Source organism: Pteropus alecto, unplaced genomic scaffold, assembly GCF_000325575.1.
Source record: "Pteropus alecto unplaced genomic scaffold, ASM32557v1 scaffold76, whole genome shotgun sequence".
Lineage (NCBI taxonomy): Eukaryota > Metazoa > Chordata > Mammalia > Chiroptera > Pteropodidae > Pteropus > Pteropus alecto.
In genome coordinates this window covers 12,023,736-12,041,709 of record NW_006443138.1, presented here as the reverse complement: position 1 = coordinate 12,041,709, position 17,974 = coordinate 12,023,736, and the positions used below count along the sequence as shown (strand labels likewise).

General features: G+C 35.2%; 1 protein-coding gene and 1 pseudogene across 4 annotated transcripts in view; both read left to right on the top strand.

Annotated features, from left to right (window-relative positions):
- OSBPL8 (oxysterol binding protein like 8) overlaps positions 1 to 17,974 on the top strand; it is a 142,940-nt gene that overhangs the window by 11,678 nt on the left and 113,288 nt on the right. Inside the window, exon 1 of one of the 4 annotated variants that reach the window (XM_025040975.1) lies at positions 12,778 to 12,857. The exons of the other annotated variants lie outside the window; for them this stretch is intronic. The gene's annotated coding sequence lies outside the window, so the exon portion shown is untranslated. Of the gene's footprint in view, positions 1 to 12,777; positions 12,858 to 17,974 lie in introns of those variants that run through there. 4 annotated transcript variants of the gene reach the window in all.
- LOC102898382 lies at positions 2,486 to 3,019 on the top strand (annotated as a pseudogene).

The following is a 17,974-nucleotide window of genomic DNA, read 5'->3' as shown; positions in this document are numbered from 1 at the left end:
TAGGCACTGTCCTTAAGAGGCCTTGATTTTTTACTGTCTCTGAAACCCTCTTTGAGACTCTTGTGCAACATAGAATTATGAACACCAACTGACTTAGTAAACAGATGTACTGGGAAAATAAGGAGCCTGGCAGAAGTATCGTCTTTCCTATGAAGTAACTGTGTGACCTTGGCAAACCACGTAATCTCTGTGGGTCTTAGTAAAATGGAGAGTTTGGAACAGATAGATAGCCTCAGGTTATTCCGAGGATTCCTTGAAGATATTAGGGGCTAGAATTCCAATAAGAGAATATTTTATATGACATAATCCTTATAATAGTGCTGAAATAGATGATATTATTCCCATTTTTACAGATGGACTTATATTCACGTTGTATAGACTCTGTATTCAAGTAACATGTTCAGTCATGTAGCTACTAGGAGGCCAAGCAAGAAATTGAACCTTGGCCTGTCTCATTTTGTAGCCATGTTCTTTTTAGTATATAATACTGTCTCTCCAAGCCACGTTCCTGTAGTAGACCACCAGGTTTTATTCTTAAAACTTGTTCCACTTCTTAGTCTGCAGTTTTTAGTAAGTGTACTTTTGCATTACAGCACCTGTTATTCAGGAAAACCAGAAGTCAGGGATCGGGCCTATGAATTATGCCCAAAGTAGAAATGTGACCGGTTTTTAAATAAACATACTAGAACTTATTTGTCTAAGAGATGGTTGGTGTGTTCAAAGTTATCTTGAATTTATTTTAGTAATGTCACTGTTCAGAAACTCTTTTGGAACAATTCCTTTGTCATTTCTTTAGTGCCTTCAGCCTCATTCTTTTACCTACCTTCTAAGATGGCAAATAACATCTTTTGAGAACAGATTTGATATTTGGAAAAAATGTGAAGTAGTTCTGAACTGAGTCTAATACATAAACTTAAGGATCAAAATGAGTAATGCCATTTTTAGTTAGAAATAAGCAGTAACCAAAGGGATAAACCTATTAATCTTATGTCCATTTATAAGGTAGCTAAGAAAATGATTAGAAAAGAGGAATTCCAAAATTGTTTTGTGTGGTGGCAACTTGAAACGGTCTCTAAAAATGACTGCTCTGAATGAAGGTAACTTTTTTTGTATGTAAATTCTGCTATATTGGTTAAAATTACATCTAAAGATAGTTATACCTGTTCTGTGTTTGCTACTTAATGCTAGTGCTATGCTGATTTAACATGCACTTTAGAGAAAAAGAGTTAGTGAATGAATTATAGACAGCAGATAGGCATCTTTCCATTTTAAAGGAGATCAGAATCTATAGAGCATATGCTTACATAATAATTTAGTTCTTGGTTATATGCATAATAATTCTTGATTATATTCACATTTATTATGTAATTTGTGGTTATCTGTGTTTAGATTTAATTCCAGGCAGCTACCCCATCCCATTTCATAGCATGAGCTATAACCACTTATGTAGCTAAGCCTGAGTATACTCTTTAATGCAGGTTTAAAAAATTGTATTTTTTCCTGCAAAAATTATCTTAGGCTGTTTTATCCATTTATTACTGAGTGGCTTTTGAATGTCAGTGCTGTACTCTTTTGGTGCAGAATAAACAATAACATACCTATATATCTTGTTGCAGAGGAATTTTTGATAGGAAGACTTCATTTTATCTTTTTAAGGTATTATTTTTTTAAATTTAAACTCCCAGATTGTGGAGTATAATGATGTTTCCTCATTTGTAAGTATTAAAAGAGACTAAAAAGATACCTCTAGTCCCTTTTAAATAATAGCTTTCCTTTTGAGATTTCAAAATAATTTAATGTCACAAGACAGATATTTAATTCAACAGATAATTTGAGTGCAAGTCACTATGCAAGGGCCTGAAAATTCAGTGGGAACTGAATAGACGTGACCACTTCGAGCTTTGTGTGTGTGGGAAGGGCAAGGAACAGAGAGTAAACTGCTAATTGCACAATCCATTGTAGAAGGTGGTAAAAAGAAATGTGGGGTGATATAAGAATTTGTTGACTTAGTGGAGGTAGGGAGGCAAGATGACTTGAGCTGAGGTAAAAAAGAAGAAGATTTCTGGTAGCTCATCTTGTTTAAATATCCTGGAACAGTAAGGAACTTGGCTTTTGCTAGAAACTTAAAGCGTTCACTGTGGTTGGAGTGTAAAAAAAAAAAAAAAGAATGATAGCAGTGTGATATAATAGGCAAAGACTGAGTCATGCAAGGTTCGATAAACCATTTTGATTTTTGTTTTAAGATTCCTTGGGAACCATTAGAATATTTTAAATAAAGGATCATGAAATGATCAGTTTTAGAATGATCACTCTGGATGCTGTGTAAACAATGTTTTGGAGGTGATCAGGGTAGATGCTGGAAGATCCATTAGGTTGTGTTGAAATCAAGGTACCTGTGGCTTTTCCAAGAGAGGCCAGTGATTCTCAAAGTGTGTATCACCTGGGAACTTATTAGAAATGAAGATTCTTGGGTGCTGAGCCCAGCATGGCGGCTCTTGATGGCCCCTGCTGTGCCCAATCCCATGTGGCATCCAGCGTGTGGCAGACGCTGGATGAGATGGACTTTGAAAGGGGGATCTGGTCGGCAGCCCTGAATGGAGACATGGGCCAAGTGAAATATTTAATTCAGAAGGCGATGGACCCTAGTCAACCTGGACTTGGCCAGTTGCACCGCTCTGCACTATGCCAGTGTGCGTTATGCTGTATGACAGTTCCTGCTGGAAAGAGGGAGCAAGTGTGACGCCAAGACACATGGGGGTGCCAGTGCTCTGCACCGGGCCAGCTACTGTGGGCACACTGAGATCACATGGCTTCTGCTGTCACTTGAGTTTAACCCCAAGCTGGTAGATAACAAGGCACAACCAGTCTACATCAGACTGCTGAGAAAGGTCATGTGGGCGTCTGCTCCTTCCTGTTGCAACACTGCCCAGCTCTGAAGGCCTTCTGGGATTGGAAGGCACGACTAGCATATGACCTGCTACCTTGAAGCTATGACCTGAAGGACCTGTTGGCCAGTTAAATTGCCACCCTTCTATTTCAGGCTTCTATTTGTATGCAAGGATATAGAGACTAAGTCTTCAAGCCTCTGCCTTGGTCAGCATCTATGCCGCAGGGTGGTAAGGCCTGAAGACCCAGGAAGAGGCCCATTTTGACCACTGGAGGGGAGGGAGTAGATTTAGTGGGAATGCAAGTGCTGAAGCCTGGGTAGATTATTCTGTTCTAAATGAGTTTGTGTGGGAACACTTATTTGTTTGGAAAAAATAAAGTTATATCCTTACCTCATCCCATGCACAAAATTAAAGTTTGAGTAGATTAAAGACCTAAATTAAAAAACACAAAACTATGTTAAGTATTAGAAGCTATAGAATATATGACAAATTAAAATCTGCTTTCTAGCTGAGTGACCTTGGTAAAAGCCACCATACCCATCTATCCCTGTTTCCTCATCTGTAAGATGAGAATGATTGTAATTGGGCCCACCTTAAAGTCATTGTGGGGTTAAATGAGTGAATGTATAGCAAAAGAGCCTGGCACATTGCAAGCACCCACTTCCTCAAAACCTAACCAACACTTGTTTTTATACCATAATTTCATTACTTTTAACAGTCTGATAGATTTAAAAGTGCTATTGCTTTGTTGTATTTTGCATTGCTGATTGTTAGTGAGGTTGAACACCTACCTGTCTTCTGTGAACTTCCTGCCCATACCAATTTCCATGTAAATTTTCCTTTTTAATGATTCATTGGAGTTGCTTATTCTGGATATTGATTCTATATACATAATTATGTATGTATATATAGCAGCTTTTAATTTGTCATATATTCCATAGCTGCTTCTAATACTTACATAGTTTTATGTTTTTTTTAAAAAAAAATTAGGTCTTTATCACTTCTTGGCCTTTTGGCTAAGATCAAGTGTAATTTACGTCTTTAATCTACTTAAAATTTAATTTTGTGCATGGGATGAAGTAAGTATATAATTTTCCTTTCATACTGTCACTTGTCTTAACTTCGCTGATATCTGTTCATGGAAATTGGTATAAACACTATAGATGGAAGTTTGGCAAGATCTCTAAATGAAATAAAAATGCAGATTCTTGGGTTCTACCCAGACCTACTGAATCAGAAACTTTGGGGATGGGGCTCAGAAATCTGATTTCGAACAAGCCTTCCAGATGATTCTTATAGATCCTAAAGTTTTTGAGCCTCTGCTGCAGGTTATTAGATATGTTTTTTGAATGTAGGAGAAAGTTCTAGGCTGGTTATAGGCAGTAACTGCATGAAGGTGATAGTTGAAAGTGAGAAGAAGAAAAGAGACTCTAAAAGAGTGAACTCTGATACATGTCAGTGTCAAAGTCCTGGCCAGAGTGAAAGGAGCTAGTGAAAGAATCAAAGGATTGGCTAGAGGGACCAGGTCAAGAGAGTCTTTGAATAAGGGCATGGCAAAGTAAGCGTTAAATTTGGCTATGAATGATTGTTCTGTGAGTATTTTTAGTGCAATTACAGAGGTAGGCATCCTCTTTGAGCAGGTTGAGGGGGAAATGGGGAGAGAATGAGTGAATGAAGTATAATTTACTGAAGACATCCCTTACTCTTTGGACAGATATTTAATATTCCAAAATTATGAGGAATCAAAATAACCTGAGGGGCAGCTAACGAGCATGAGTCTGTTGAGAACTATATAATAAAAATCTCATTGTTTGGATCTGTTGATTCTGAAATTCATAATTTACATAGAGGACCGAGCTTAACTTTAGCATTGTCTTTACCGTCTTGCAAGGAATGCCATAGTATACTGATAGTTAGACTTACGGGAGGTGGATGGGGGATGTTTAACGTACCAAGAATGCCTTTTTTAACATGCTTAAAACCACTTTAGCAGTATGCGTTTATATAAAAATAATTTTTAAATTGCAAATATTCATTACAAATACTTTAATTCACTTTCTATTATTATTATGTATCCAAAGGAAAATGCGTTTAAATTCATTTTATTATTAAGATTTTTACTTTTTAAAATTACCCGAGTTATATTTAATACGTTAATGTTATGTTATTCATAAGTAAAGACCACATTAATGTGAAAACAAATTAAGATAATTTCAAGGTCAGCCCTAATTACATAGTACTATTTTTGGAGTAGTGTGTGTGTGCATGCGCATGGACAAGCATGCACACAAGTAGGGAGGGGAGGAAATTGGGAAGGAGGGAGACTGAGACTTAAGCCATTCTGAGATGCATTTTCTTTTCTAGGTGAAATATATATTTGCTTGTCTACAATTTTTTTTAAAGAAAATGATTTTTCTTATTTATTTAAATCTATTGGGGTAACATTGGTTAATAACATTAATTAAGTTTCAGGTGTACAATTCTATAACATAACATCTGTATATTGTATTATGGGCTCACCATCCAAAGTCTGATCTCCTGTCATCATATATTTGACCCCCTTTACCCTCTTCCTCCACCTCCCACATCCCTTTCTCTCTGGTAACCACCATACCGTTGTGTGTCTATTTGTTTTATTTGTTCGTTTGTTACTTTGTTTTATGCCCCACGTACAAGTGAAATCATATGGTTCTTGTCCTTTTCCTTCTGCTTTATTTCATTTAGCATGATACTCTCAGGATCCATCCATGTTGTTGTTGCAAATGGCAATATTTCATCAGAAAAAAAATGTGATTTTTATGTCATAACTGTTCACTGTGAAATTCAACAACTGTAGAATCTCATAAAGTTAGTTTCTGTTGCTACTAGACCCCACTTTATGTCCAAAGTAGCCCACTTATTAGCAGTTTGGTATTTTAGATATTTCTATGTCTAGATAGATAGGAGGATACTTGTCTGTATACTTTTTTAAAAAGCGGGACCGGGATTATAGTGTAATGCTATTTTGCAGTTTTTTCACCAGTCAACTCATCTTAAATCTAAGAGGCTGAATCCTAATAATTTCACTTATTGACTTAATACTTTGTTCTTAGAACATTAGGCTGGGGCTTAAGAGACTTGGGTTCTGGTCTCTTTTTGCTTTATGATATTGGGCAAGTTATTTAATCTATCCATGTTTAGTTTCTTCATCTATAAAATTTAGAGATAGTGGTTCATTTGAAGATTTCTGATAGCTCTAAAGTTTATTTAGGGCATGCATTTCCTTGCATTTTATATGGAAAGTGATTATCTTAACCCACCTGTGAATACTTAACAGGGATAAGTTCTTGCCAAGTTAAAAACAAAGTAGTGGGGGGAGAAAGCATGTTAGAAACAAGGTTCAAATTATTTCTCATCATTTTAGGCCTACCTGCTGCTTTTAGGATAGCACTGACCGAAAAAAAAGAAAAAAAACCTTTTTTTTAGCGTTGATTAAATTTTTTGACTGAAAATTCACACTTTTTGAGGGGTATGGGATATGAGTGGGTCTATGTTTGGTTGTACTCATTGACTGCTAATGGGAGGTAAGACAAATGAGATTTGTATAGCCTGCTAACATTCTTTAAGGAATGTGTCATCTTCTCACATAAGTGTCTTAGAAAAGTCAAGGGCATTAGGGATAGGAACCGTTGGAATGAGGCCAGGAGCTGTGCTCTCCTGTTCTTTGGCTTTCCACCCTGAGATTATTTACTAAGTAAAGTTTTCATGGTAAACTTTACAAAGCAAAGCAGTCTTAGTTTGAAGAATCTTTGAGTGAAGGTATTTAGCTTTTGAATTAACATTGCTACCGTTACTATTGTTACACTGATTAAAAGGTGGTTTTTGTTTCCCTGCTTTCATTGTCTTAAGTTGCTTCTTTCCTTTTAATTTTTATTAATTTTTAGTTGTTTTTTTATCTTTTTCCGTAATGTTCTTTGTCAACTAATATTTCATACACTCTTTTCTAAAGATTATTTCAAATCTTTAGCTTTTATTTTTCTAATATTTTCTTGCCACCTTTATGTATTTTAAATAATCTTTAGCAGTATCAGCCTCCTAAAATCTTTCAACAAAAACGAAAAGCAGTGGTGGATCTTAACAATTTTATTGTTAATCTTATCATTAAATCTTTTTTCTAATTTATATTTCTTAAAATAGACACTTCTTTTTAGTGTATGTATGTAGAAAAGGCTTTGAAAAGTATTTTATAGTACAAGAATGCTATCATGAGAAAATTTTAAATGGAAAACCATTTATGATTCTAAATGCTATAACATCATTAATTTTTTTAATATGTTCATAAATATTTTGGCTATTACATTGATTGTAGCATATGGGCCCAAGAAAGCAAAAGTACATGAGGTCATTCTTTGGTCTTTATATGTTCTACTCTGAGCCAAGGCCTCTAACTGGATATTGCTCTGATGTTAGATGGAGCAGATAGAACTTTGTTAGCTGTCACTACATAACATTCTTTCTTAATAAGAAACTTGAGTTAATTTAATCCGGTAGCTTTGTTGTCCTAACCATAGCTACATTGCTGCTACTCCGTTTAAAGGTCAGTATTGTTATCTTTTAATATTTCATCTCTCGTTGTGTGTCTAATTCTATATTTCTCTATGTTTCTCTCATTCTGGGAACTAAATTAGCTTAAGTTATTACTAGCTATTTCGGTTATCTCTTCCCAGAGATGAAATGTTGAAATGACATTTTTCTGTTCTATATATAAAATATAGAAAGGAACTACTTTGCTAAATATGTAACATCTTAATAAAGAATTAAGTTAATTTGAATGCCATAAGAATGCTAACCCTGCATTCTTTTATTAAACACATTTAAATGCATACATGTAAATATGCTTTAAAATTATAAATGTTCAAGTATCCTGATCTCGGTCACATTAGGTCTCTTGAAACACAGTTTTAGCATTCTAGCATTTTAAGTAATATGCCATGATATAATTCTTGTAGCTGAATAGTTCTCCGAGGAGATTTTTTATATCTTGTTTTCCAAAATAGCGGTCACTTATAGAATTCAGATTCAGGAAAATGTAAAGGCTTTCATAATTTCAGGAGTGCAATGACAGCTAAACAGCAAGTCCATATGTGGCTTAGCTATAATTATATTTTAATAATTACTTTTTCTTTTGAGGAAAGAACTATGGCTAACCTCCAAGAGACTGAAGCTGATGTTTATAAGCATTCATATTTCAGGACTTTTTTCCCCTATTTTAAATAGTTGAATGTGTTTAGCTTATGTTATAGCATCAACTGGATGAAGTTACTATTCTGGATCCTACTGTAAAATTTAAATGAGTATTTGCATCACATGGGAAGATTACTCCGATTCTTTTGTTACTCCCATATATAGACTTGCTGGCACAGGCATGCTAATTTTGTCATCTCCTACACACAACTTGCTCCTTTCCGCCTCCATTCCTTTGCACATTACCATTCCCTCCACCTGCAAAACCCTCCTTCCTTTCCTTTTCTCTTTTTAAAACTGACATCTGAAGTTATTTTCTCTAGAAATTCGTTCATGATTTACTTTGTGTAACTTACTTATTTTCTTGGTTTTACCTTAACATAACATGGATAGATGCAGATTCAACTAATCCGAATTGTGTTTCTGTGATGTACCAAGTATAGTTAATTTCTCATTTAATTTTCACAGCTATCCTGTGAGTTATTCCCATTTTACAGATGGAATTAAATAGATTCCCTGTTACATTCCGAGTTTTAGTTGTGCTAGATTTTGAACTTTTTTCATGAATTAAAAAAAACTTGCTTGTATAGTGTCATTCTGCGTTTCCCTATCTCTGTAGTCTTTCTTGCTCTCTACCACTTAACCTACCAATGTCACTTAAAAAAAACAAACAAACAAAATAGACTACTTTATTCAGATGTAATTTACATAGAGTATACCCATTTAAAATATATAACTTGATGCATTTTGACAAATGTATATATACACCCATGTAACTAACACCACAATGAAGATAGAGAACATTTCCATCAGTTTCTTCTCAAATCCCTTGTGCTTTTTTCCACTTAATGTTTCTCCTTTTCTACTCTCCCAGCTCTTCCCCAGGCAGCAACTGATCTGGATTCTGTCCACTATAGATTGCTTTTGTCTCATCTCGAATTTCATGTAAACAGAATTGTAGATTATGTACTTTTGTCTGGCAATTAAAAGGAAAGATTGTTCCTTTGTATTAATAATATACTACAATTTGTTTATCCGCTCACCAGTTGACAATTTGACTTGTTTTTAGTTTTTGGCTATTACAAATAAAGCTGTTGTGAAAATTCTACACACAAATCTTTGAGTGGACATTTTCCATTTCTCTTGGGCAAATCTCTGGAAGTGGCTGTACTATTTTGCCTTCCCACCAACAATATATGAGAATTTCAGTTGCTCCTGGTTCTCATCAACACTTATGTCAGTTTAAATAGTTTTAGCCATTTTAGTGGTTGTATAGTGGTATCTCATTGTGGTTTTTCATTTGCATTACACTGATGACAGGTGGTATTGAACATCTTTTCATGGATTTATTGGTCATTAGTATCAGTTTTTTGGTTAATTGTTTAAATCTTTTGTCTTTTTAAAAAATTTGTTTTCTTATTATTGACTTTTAAGAGTTCTTTATATAGTTTGGATCCTAGTTCTTTGTCAGATGTATGTGTTCTGCCTACTTTACTTCGGTTTATTTTCTTAACTCTGTTTTTGAAGAGGAGAAGCTTTTCATTTTTATGAAGTCCAGCATACCAGTTTTTTCTTTCATGGTTTGTTGTTTTTAGTCCCCTAAGAAATTTTTGCCCAGTCCAAGTTCGTGAAGATTTTCTTTCATGTTTTAGAAGTTTTATAAGTGTTGGCTTTTTTATTTGGTCTATGATTCAACTGAATTTTTGTATTTATTGTAAGAGTCAAGGTTTTTTTTATTTTTCTTTTAATGACTATCCAGTTTTTATTGAAAATATTTTTCTTTCCCATTGGGTTTCCTTGGCATTTTTGTTGCAAATTAATTGACCATATATGTATGGTCTGTTTCTGGACTCTCTATTCTGTTTCATTGACATACACACATACACACATATATGTACACATACATACATCCATACATACACACAAATATCATGCCAATATCACATATTTACTTGATTTTTATAATAATTTTTGGAAGTAGTATAAATCTCTCAACTCAACATCATTTTGAAAATAGAAAAATAAATCTCTGCATAATTTACTCTTTGCCTTCATTGTTTGTTTATGTATGTGTTACTGATTTTTGATTTTCATTTGTTTTTGTTTCGGCTTTCAAAGATGTCATCACCAACAGGGGCTTTGTATTTTCCAGAGCAGATATTGTTTGTATTAAGGAATATGCTAAGTACTTTCAGCTGGCTAGAAGAACTTAGCAATCGGTGTTCTTCCTTTGCCTCACTATCATTGGTAGTAAGCAACTCTAGGTCCCAGAGGTACATTTATATGATTGTTGAGAAGGTTGGTAAATTGGGCTGCAGTAGCAAAAGTGTACCAGAAGCTAAGTGTCTAAATACCAAGTCTGCAGCTTGACAGGAAATGAATTTGGGAGTATTCCCTTCTCTTCAGTTATTGGAAAAGTTTGAGAAGAGTTGATATTCTTTAAATATTTGGTAGAATTCATCCATGAAGGTGTCTGGCTTTTCTGGATGTTTTTGATATTTGATTCAATCTTCATACTTATTTGTCCAGATTATGTGTTTTTTCAAGATTCAGACTTGGTAGGTTGTATGTTTCCAGGAATTTATCTATTCCTTATGAGTTGTCCAATTTATGTATAATTTTTCATTATAGTCTCTTATGATCCTTTGTGTTTCTGTGGTATCAGTTGTAATGTCTCTTTCTTCATTCTTCATTTTATTTGAATCTTCTCTTTTACTTGGTAAACCTAGCTAAAAGTTTGTAAATTTTGTTTGTCTTTTCAGAAAACCAGTTCTTAGTTGTGTTGTTCTTTTTTATCATTTTTCTATTCTCTATTTCATGTATTTCTGTTCTGACCTTTAGCTTATTCCTTTTGCTAACTTTTGGCTCAGTTTGTTCTAGTTTTTCTAGTTCCTTGAGGTTCAAAGTTAGATTGTTTATTTCAGATCTTTCCTTATTCTTAATCTAGGCATTTATCACTATAAACTTTCCTCTTAGTACTGTTTTTGCTGCATCCCATAAGTTTTGGTATGTTGTATTTCCATTTTCATTTATTTCAAGATTTTTTTGATTTTCCTTTTGATTTCTTCTTTGACTCATTGGTTGTTGAGGAGTGTGTTGTTTAATTTCCACATATTTGTAAATTTTCCAGTTTTCTTCCTGTTATTAACTTCCTAGTTTCATACCATTATGGTCAGAAGAGATATTAGGTGTGATTTCAGTCTTTTAAAATTGGCTAAGTCTTGTTTTGTAACCTAACATATGATTGATTTATCATGAAGAATGTTCCATGTACAATTGTAAAGAATGCATATTCTGCTGCTGCTGTTGGATGGAATGTTCTGTACATATCTGTTAGGTTCACTTACTTTAAAATATAGTTCAGTCCAATCCTTCCTAACTGATTTTCTGTCTGGATGATCTATCCATGGTTGTAAGTGGTGTATTGAAGTCCCCTACTATTTTATATTGCTGTTTATTACTCTTTTCAGATCTATTAGTAGTTTGCTTAGTATATTTAGTTGCTCCAATGTTGGGTGCATATATTTTTACAGTTATTATATCCTCTTGATGAATTGATCCCTTTATCATTATATAATGATCTTCTTTGTCTGTTTCAGTTTTTGACTTCCAGTCTGTCTTGTCTGATATAGCCACCTGCCCCTCTCTTTTGGTTTACATTTGCATGAAGTATCTTTTTTCCATCCCTTCACTTTGAGCCTATGTGTGTTCTTGAAGCTGAAGTGAGTCTCTTGTAGGTAACATATAGTTCGGTCTTGTTTTTTTATCCATTCATCCACTCTATGCCTTTTGATTTGAGCATTTAGTACATTTACATTTAAAGTAATTATTGATAGGTAAGGACTTACTATTGCCATCTCATTAATTTTCTGGCTGTTTTGTAGTTCCTTTGTTCCCTTCTTCCTCTCTTGCTCTTATTCTTTGTGAATTGATGATATTCCATAGTGGTATATTTCGATTCCCTTCTCTTTATTTTATGTGTACCTTCTGTGGGTTTTTGTTTTGTGGTTAGCCTGAGGCTTACTTGAGACATTTTATAGATGTAACAGTCCATTTTAAGCTGATAGCAACTTAACTTTGGTCTTATAAAAGACACTGCTTATTTATTTCTGTTCCTCACATTTTGTTTTTGATGTCACACTTTATATCTTTTTATATTGTTTATCCATTTACAAATTATTGTAGTTATAGCTATTTTTAATATTTGTCCTTCGATCTTTATGGTAAAGTGGTTAATACACCTCCATATCACAGTATGAGAGTATTCTGAATCTGACTATATACTTTCCTTTACCAGTGTGTTTATTTTCATAAGTTTTTATGTTACTAGTTAGTGTCCTTTGGTTTCAGCTTTAAGAACTCCTTGCAGCATTTTTTATAAGGAAGGTCTAGTGGTGAAGAACTCCCTCAACTTTTGTTTGTTTTGAAAATTCTTTATTTTGCTTTCATCTATAGACAGCTTTGTTGGATAAAGTAGTTTTGGTTAGCAGTTTCTTTCAGCACTTTGTATATATCATCATTCTCTTCTCTCCTGATCTGCAAGGTCTCTGCTGAGAAATCTACAGGCTTATGGAGGTTCCCTTGTATGCAAGAATTTTTTTTTGCCGTTGCTACTTTTAAAATTCTCTCTTTGTCTTTGATTTTAGGCCATTTTATTATAATGTGTCTTCGAGAAGATTGTTTTGGATTGAAATATGAGGGTGACCTATTAGCTTAATGAACTTGGATGCCCATACTTCTCCTCAGGTTTGAGAAATTCTCAGCCATTATTTCTTTAAATAAGTTTTCTATCTTTTTTTTCTTGACTTCTGTGACTCCAGTGATGCATACCTTATTTTATTGGTATGTCATAGACTCATGGGCTTCTTTTTTCTTTTTGCTACTCTAACTAGATAATTTCAAAAGATCTTTATTTGAGCTCGCTAATTATTTCATCTACTTGGTCTAGTCTGCTGTTGAAATTCTTGATTGCATTTTTTGGTTTAGTTACTGTATTCTTCAGCTACAAAAATTGTTTGGTTCTTTTTATGTTTTCTGTCTCTTTGGTGAACTCATCTTCCTGTATTGTGTTCCTGATATTGTTAAATTGTTTATCCATGTTTTCTTGTAGCTCTCTGAGCATCTTTAAAATTATTATTTTGAATTTTTTGTCGGCTAATTCTGGGATCTTCATTTCTTTGGGGCCAGTTACTGGAGGTATACTGTATTCTATCTGTATTCTAATATTTTGTAATCCTTATAACCCTGTGTAGGGGTCTGTGCAGTTGAAGAAGCAGTCAACCTCTTCTTGGCTTTATGGACCGACTTGGGTAGGGCAAGACTTTTACCTGCAGGTAGGGGAGGATTGGAGCAAGCTGTGACCCTGAGTCTACTGGTATAGGGTGCCAAGTGTGGAGGGTGTGATAGCACTGGGTTTTCAGGGGACAGCGTGGCTCACTAGCTTAGGCTGTTGGGGTACACAGCATCAAGACCTATGTAGTGTTTGGCTGCTACTGTAGGGGATCCACAGAGCCTTCCAGGGCTTTTGGGGTCCTCAGTAGCACCTCCAGGTCCAGCAGCTAGGGTTCAAGGCAAGTAGTGATAGTGGCTGAAACTGATGGTGTGCACACAGCTGCAGGAGCCAGCTGCAAGTGCCTGTGTAGTGGCAGGTGTGGTTGCCAACACACATGTAGTGATGGGGATCAGGATAGGCAGACAGCTATGGGGGTAGATGTGTCCTACTATGGCTGTAGATGTGTCCTACTATGGCTGCTGCATCTCACTATGTGTTCATGGCAGTGGAGGCTAGTGGCCCTTGTATGCAAGAAGTGCATAGCTGGAGGGGGTGCATAGCTGGAGGGGCTAGCTGCAGGTGAACGCAGTGGTACAGGTCAGTGACAGAAGATAGGGCCTGCAAGCAGCTATGGTGGCCTTGGCTGTTGGTGTGCTCTTCCATGGCTGCACAGTCTGCCCTTGAACATGCATTCAACATGGAGGATCATACCAGGTATCAGGCCAGTGGCATGCAAGTACACAGCTGGAGAGGCTAGTCCTGAGTGAACACAGCATTGGAGATCTAGACTGGTACTTATGCAGCTGCAGAGGCCTGGGCTGGCTCCTGGTGTGGATCCCTAGACTCCAGTAGGGGCAGATGAAGGGAAGGAGTAGGGAGAGGCTCAGGCAGCTGGTGTAATTGAATGCAAATACCGCTAGGGCAAAAGCTGATGAAATCTAGTAAGTCATTGGCTGCTGGTTTTTCCAGTATAGAGAGTTGCTGGGGACCTCTGCAGAGCAGGTCACTGGGAACTGTGGTTGCCTCCATTGCGTGGTTGCTCTCAGTATCCCTTGCTTCCTAGCCGTGTGTGTATGTCTCAGCTTTGCCATTCTCTGCATGAGGTGAAATAGAAGTACGTCCTTGATGAGGTATGTCAGTGTTGGCGAAGCTGATTGCTCACTTTGCTCTCTCTTTTCCTGGTATGGAGAACTTTGCTGGGGAGTTCCCTCTTGGTGCTAAGCAATGCTCTTTGTGTGTGTGTGTGGTGTGTGTGTGCTCACTTTATGTGAATGTTTCTGAGGTCAATAAAATGGGAAGCCTACAGAGTGATACCTGCACCCTATGTCTCTCAAACCAGGGAGGGGGGAAGGAAGGAGGGAGGGAGAGAGAGAGGAGAGATACAGGCAAAATGAAGCTCTTTTCCTTCTCTTTTTATGTGGCAGTTCTTATTTTAGTTCCATTGCATTGCTGAAGTTTCTTAAGTGGACTCCAGATCTCTCCCCAAACTGATTTTGTTCACAGATAGCTATCTAATTGTTATTTTTGTAGAGGATGGAGTCTGGAGGCTCCTATGCCACTGTTTTGGTCCCTGAATCTTTTTGGGTGATGGTTAACTTCAATACAGAAAGCATTCAGTAACTAACAATGGACTTGACACAGTGTGATATATGTATAAAAAGATTCTTCAAATTGTTTAAAAGCAGATAGTAAAAATTTTGCTAATCATGCAACTCACTAGACATTTGCAAAAGTGCTTTTAGGATTGGCTTGTGAATCATTGATGATTTGATCCATTATTAACAATAGCACATATATAGTACAAGGTAAAATGTTACAAAGTGTTGTGTTGGATCCTAGGGAAGTAGACAAGGGTGAGCAGGCTGTTGTAAAGGCAATTCTTTGTTGGCGTCTTGAGTTTCTGCATATCTTTCAAATATAGCACTAACTGCCCTTTTTTCTGGACTGTGTTTTCAAGGATATTTGTATAGAGAATAGCCTTGAATGACAGAGACAGTGTCTTCCTCCCAAAGAAAGAGAAGGTTTGTTTACCGCCCATTATAAAAAATAATGGGATTTCTAAGTTCAGAGTACTTCTGCATTGCAACCCATGCTTCTGTGGGCATCTTTCTGGGCCTATACAAATGGCTCTTTTGGGACTGTTATGGCTAAGATAACTAGATAACTAGAAAGGATAAGAAAACTATAAACATTTAGGAGGATTTTCTAAATTGACGACTTTGCAAGTGTTTTTAAATTTTGCTTCATTTTAAAGAACACTAGAGACTCCAGACAATCTATTATATCTGTGGTTTAGGCAAGAAAGATGATGCTCAACTTTCATTTGCATATCTATACTCAATGAAACTGCCTTTCCCCTGAGAAGATTGGAGGGGAGTGTGCATGTATTTGTATTTCAATTGTAATAAAATATCTAAAATATGTAAATATTGCTTTGATCACCTACTTGAACTGTTTTTTTTTTTTTAAGGAGCTGATTTTTTTTTTTAAGGAGCTGACTACTTTTTTCATGTAGGGTAAAAAGCTTTTAACTGAATTTGAATAAACTTAGAAAACTATAATGTGTTTTATTGATTTGTTGAGGTTATTCTAAGTTAACTCACATTGTTTTTTTCTCCTTAATGTATTATTCTGAAGACACGTCCTAGTATGAACCTAAAGTTGAGATGGTACCTTATACAACTTATATTCTTTTGCATTGCAGTGATTATGTCAGCAATATTGACAAGTGGTAAACCTGCTGGCTGTTATATTGTAGAATATTGGAATTGTAAGGAATCTCAATAATAGCCTTTTTAGTTTCATAATCTTAATTATGAGGCAACTGAGGTCCAGAGATATAAAATAATTTCTCTAAAGGTCCACTGCTAGTTCTCAGTAGAGGCATTGACTTGAAATGAGGTTTACTAATATTCTTTATATCAGGACATAGAAAGTGAGAGCCTTGAGAATGGACAAATGAATGAAACAATATGTGGCTAAGTCTCCCCAGATTTGATATGGTGGTGTGAGATGACTTTAACTGGTATATGATGAACATTTAATTTCGAGAGTTATATGTGTATTAGAAAAAATGGAACCTGTGACTCAAACCAGTAATTTATGGAGTTTATTAGATAAAGGTAATTAAAGATGAAACAAAGGCAAGTAAAAAAAGTTAAGTAAATAACTATGCTGGTAGTACATGACAAAAATTGTGAAATTGGGACACCAATGATTTATTGAGAAACTGATAAAGAGAAAAAATGGTCAAGTTAATATCTGGCAGCATACTTATGTGGCTTTCAGAGAAATAAGTATTTGAAAAACATTAAGTCAGTACTTTTGAGCTATATATTGATGAATAGAATCAAATGATTTCATTTAGTATTTTTTATTAATGGTAATATTTCTAAATATATGCATCTCTTCTCTCCTTTTGGGTTATTTAAAACAGTGAGACGTGTAGTACCCTTTGGCTATGCCAGAAATTTGTTTTAAGGGTCTTTGAAATAAAATTGAAGTAGTATGTATGTTAGCAACAATGGTAGGCAACATGAATGAGCTTTCACAGAAAACTGATGTATAAATTACACCGAAATGCACAAATCACAAGTGTGTAGCTCAGCGTTTACATATGTATACACCCAGGTCGCTACCAAGTCAAGATATATTACATTTCCAGCTCTCTCATGCCCCCTTCTGGTCAGTAACTCCTCCTCATATAGCCTTACAATAATAAGGATAATCACTTATTCTGACTGATTCTTATTAAGCTTCTAGAATAGTGGTTGGCACATAGTATGTGCTGCAGAATACTAGTTCAGTAAATGAATGAGGTCTTAAGAGCTAACATACTTTAAGGGATTCTTTGTACGTTATGATTATTCACTTTGTAGTTTTCCTTTTGTAATTTTTCTTTTTTTCTTTTATACTTTTTAAAAATGTTTTTGTTTGTTTGTTTCCAGTTTGAAAGTAGACATTTTAAAGTTCAACTAAATCAAATATTAACATAGGATCATGTCCCTGTATCTTAAACACATCACTTTTTTTTCAGGTGTTATAATTGGATTTCATGTAGGTACTTTTTACTCTTTAAAAATTTTAAGTTTTAGAACTACTTAATTTATGAGCAGCCCTTAAGAAGCAGCTAAGTTATAGTCCAGCTTACTTGAAAAATTTAAGACTTAACCTATTGTAGGAAAGGCAGGGTCTTTGGTCACAAATGAAACAAATCATCAGGTTTAAATGATTCAGTGTGAATAACTACTACATCATGGAAAGGGATTACAGTGCCATTGTAATCAATTTATTTCTAAACAGACCAGACAGATTTGTAATCGTTGAAGAAAGTCAGTATGTCTTGAATCTGATCTCTAATTATAGTATTTCTAAATAGGAAAAATTCACACCATTTCTTCCCTTCGAAATTAAAAAAAAATTCTAAGATACACATTACATAAAATTTACTATCTTAACCATTTTTAAGTGTACAATTTAATGCAGTTAAGTATATATATATTGTTGTGTAATCATCACCACCATTCATTCCCTGAACTCTTTTTATCTTGTAAAACTGAAACTCTGTACCATTAAACAATAACTCCCTATT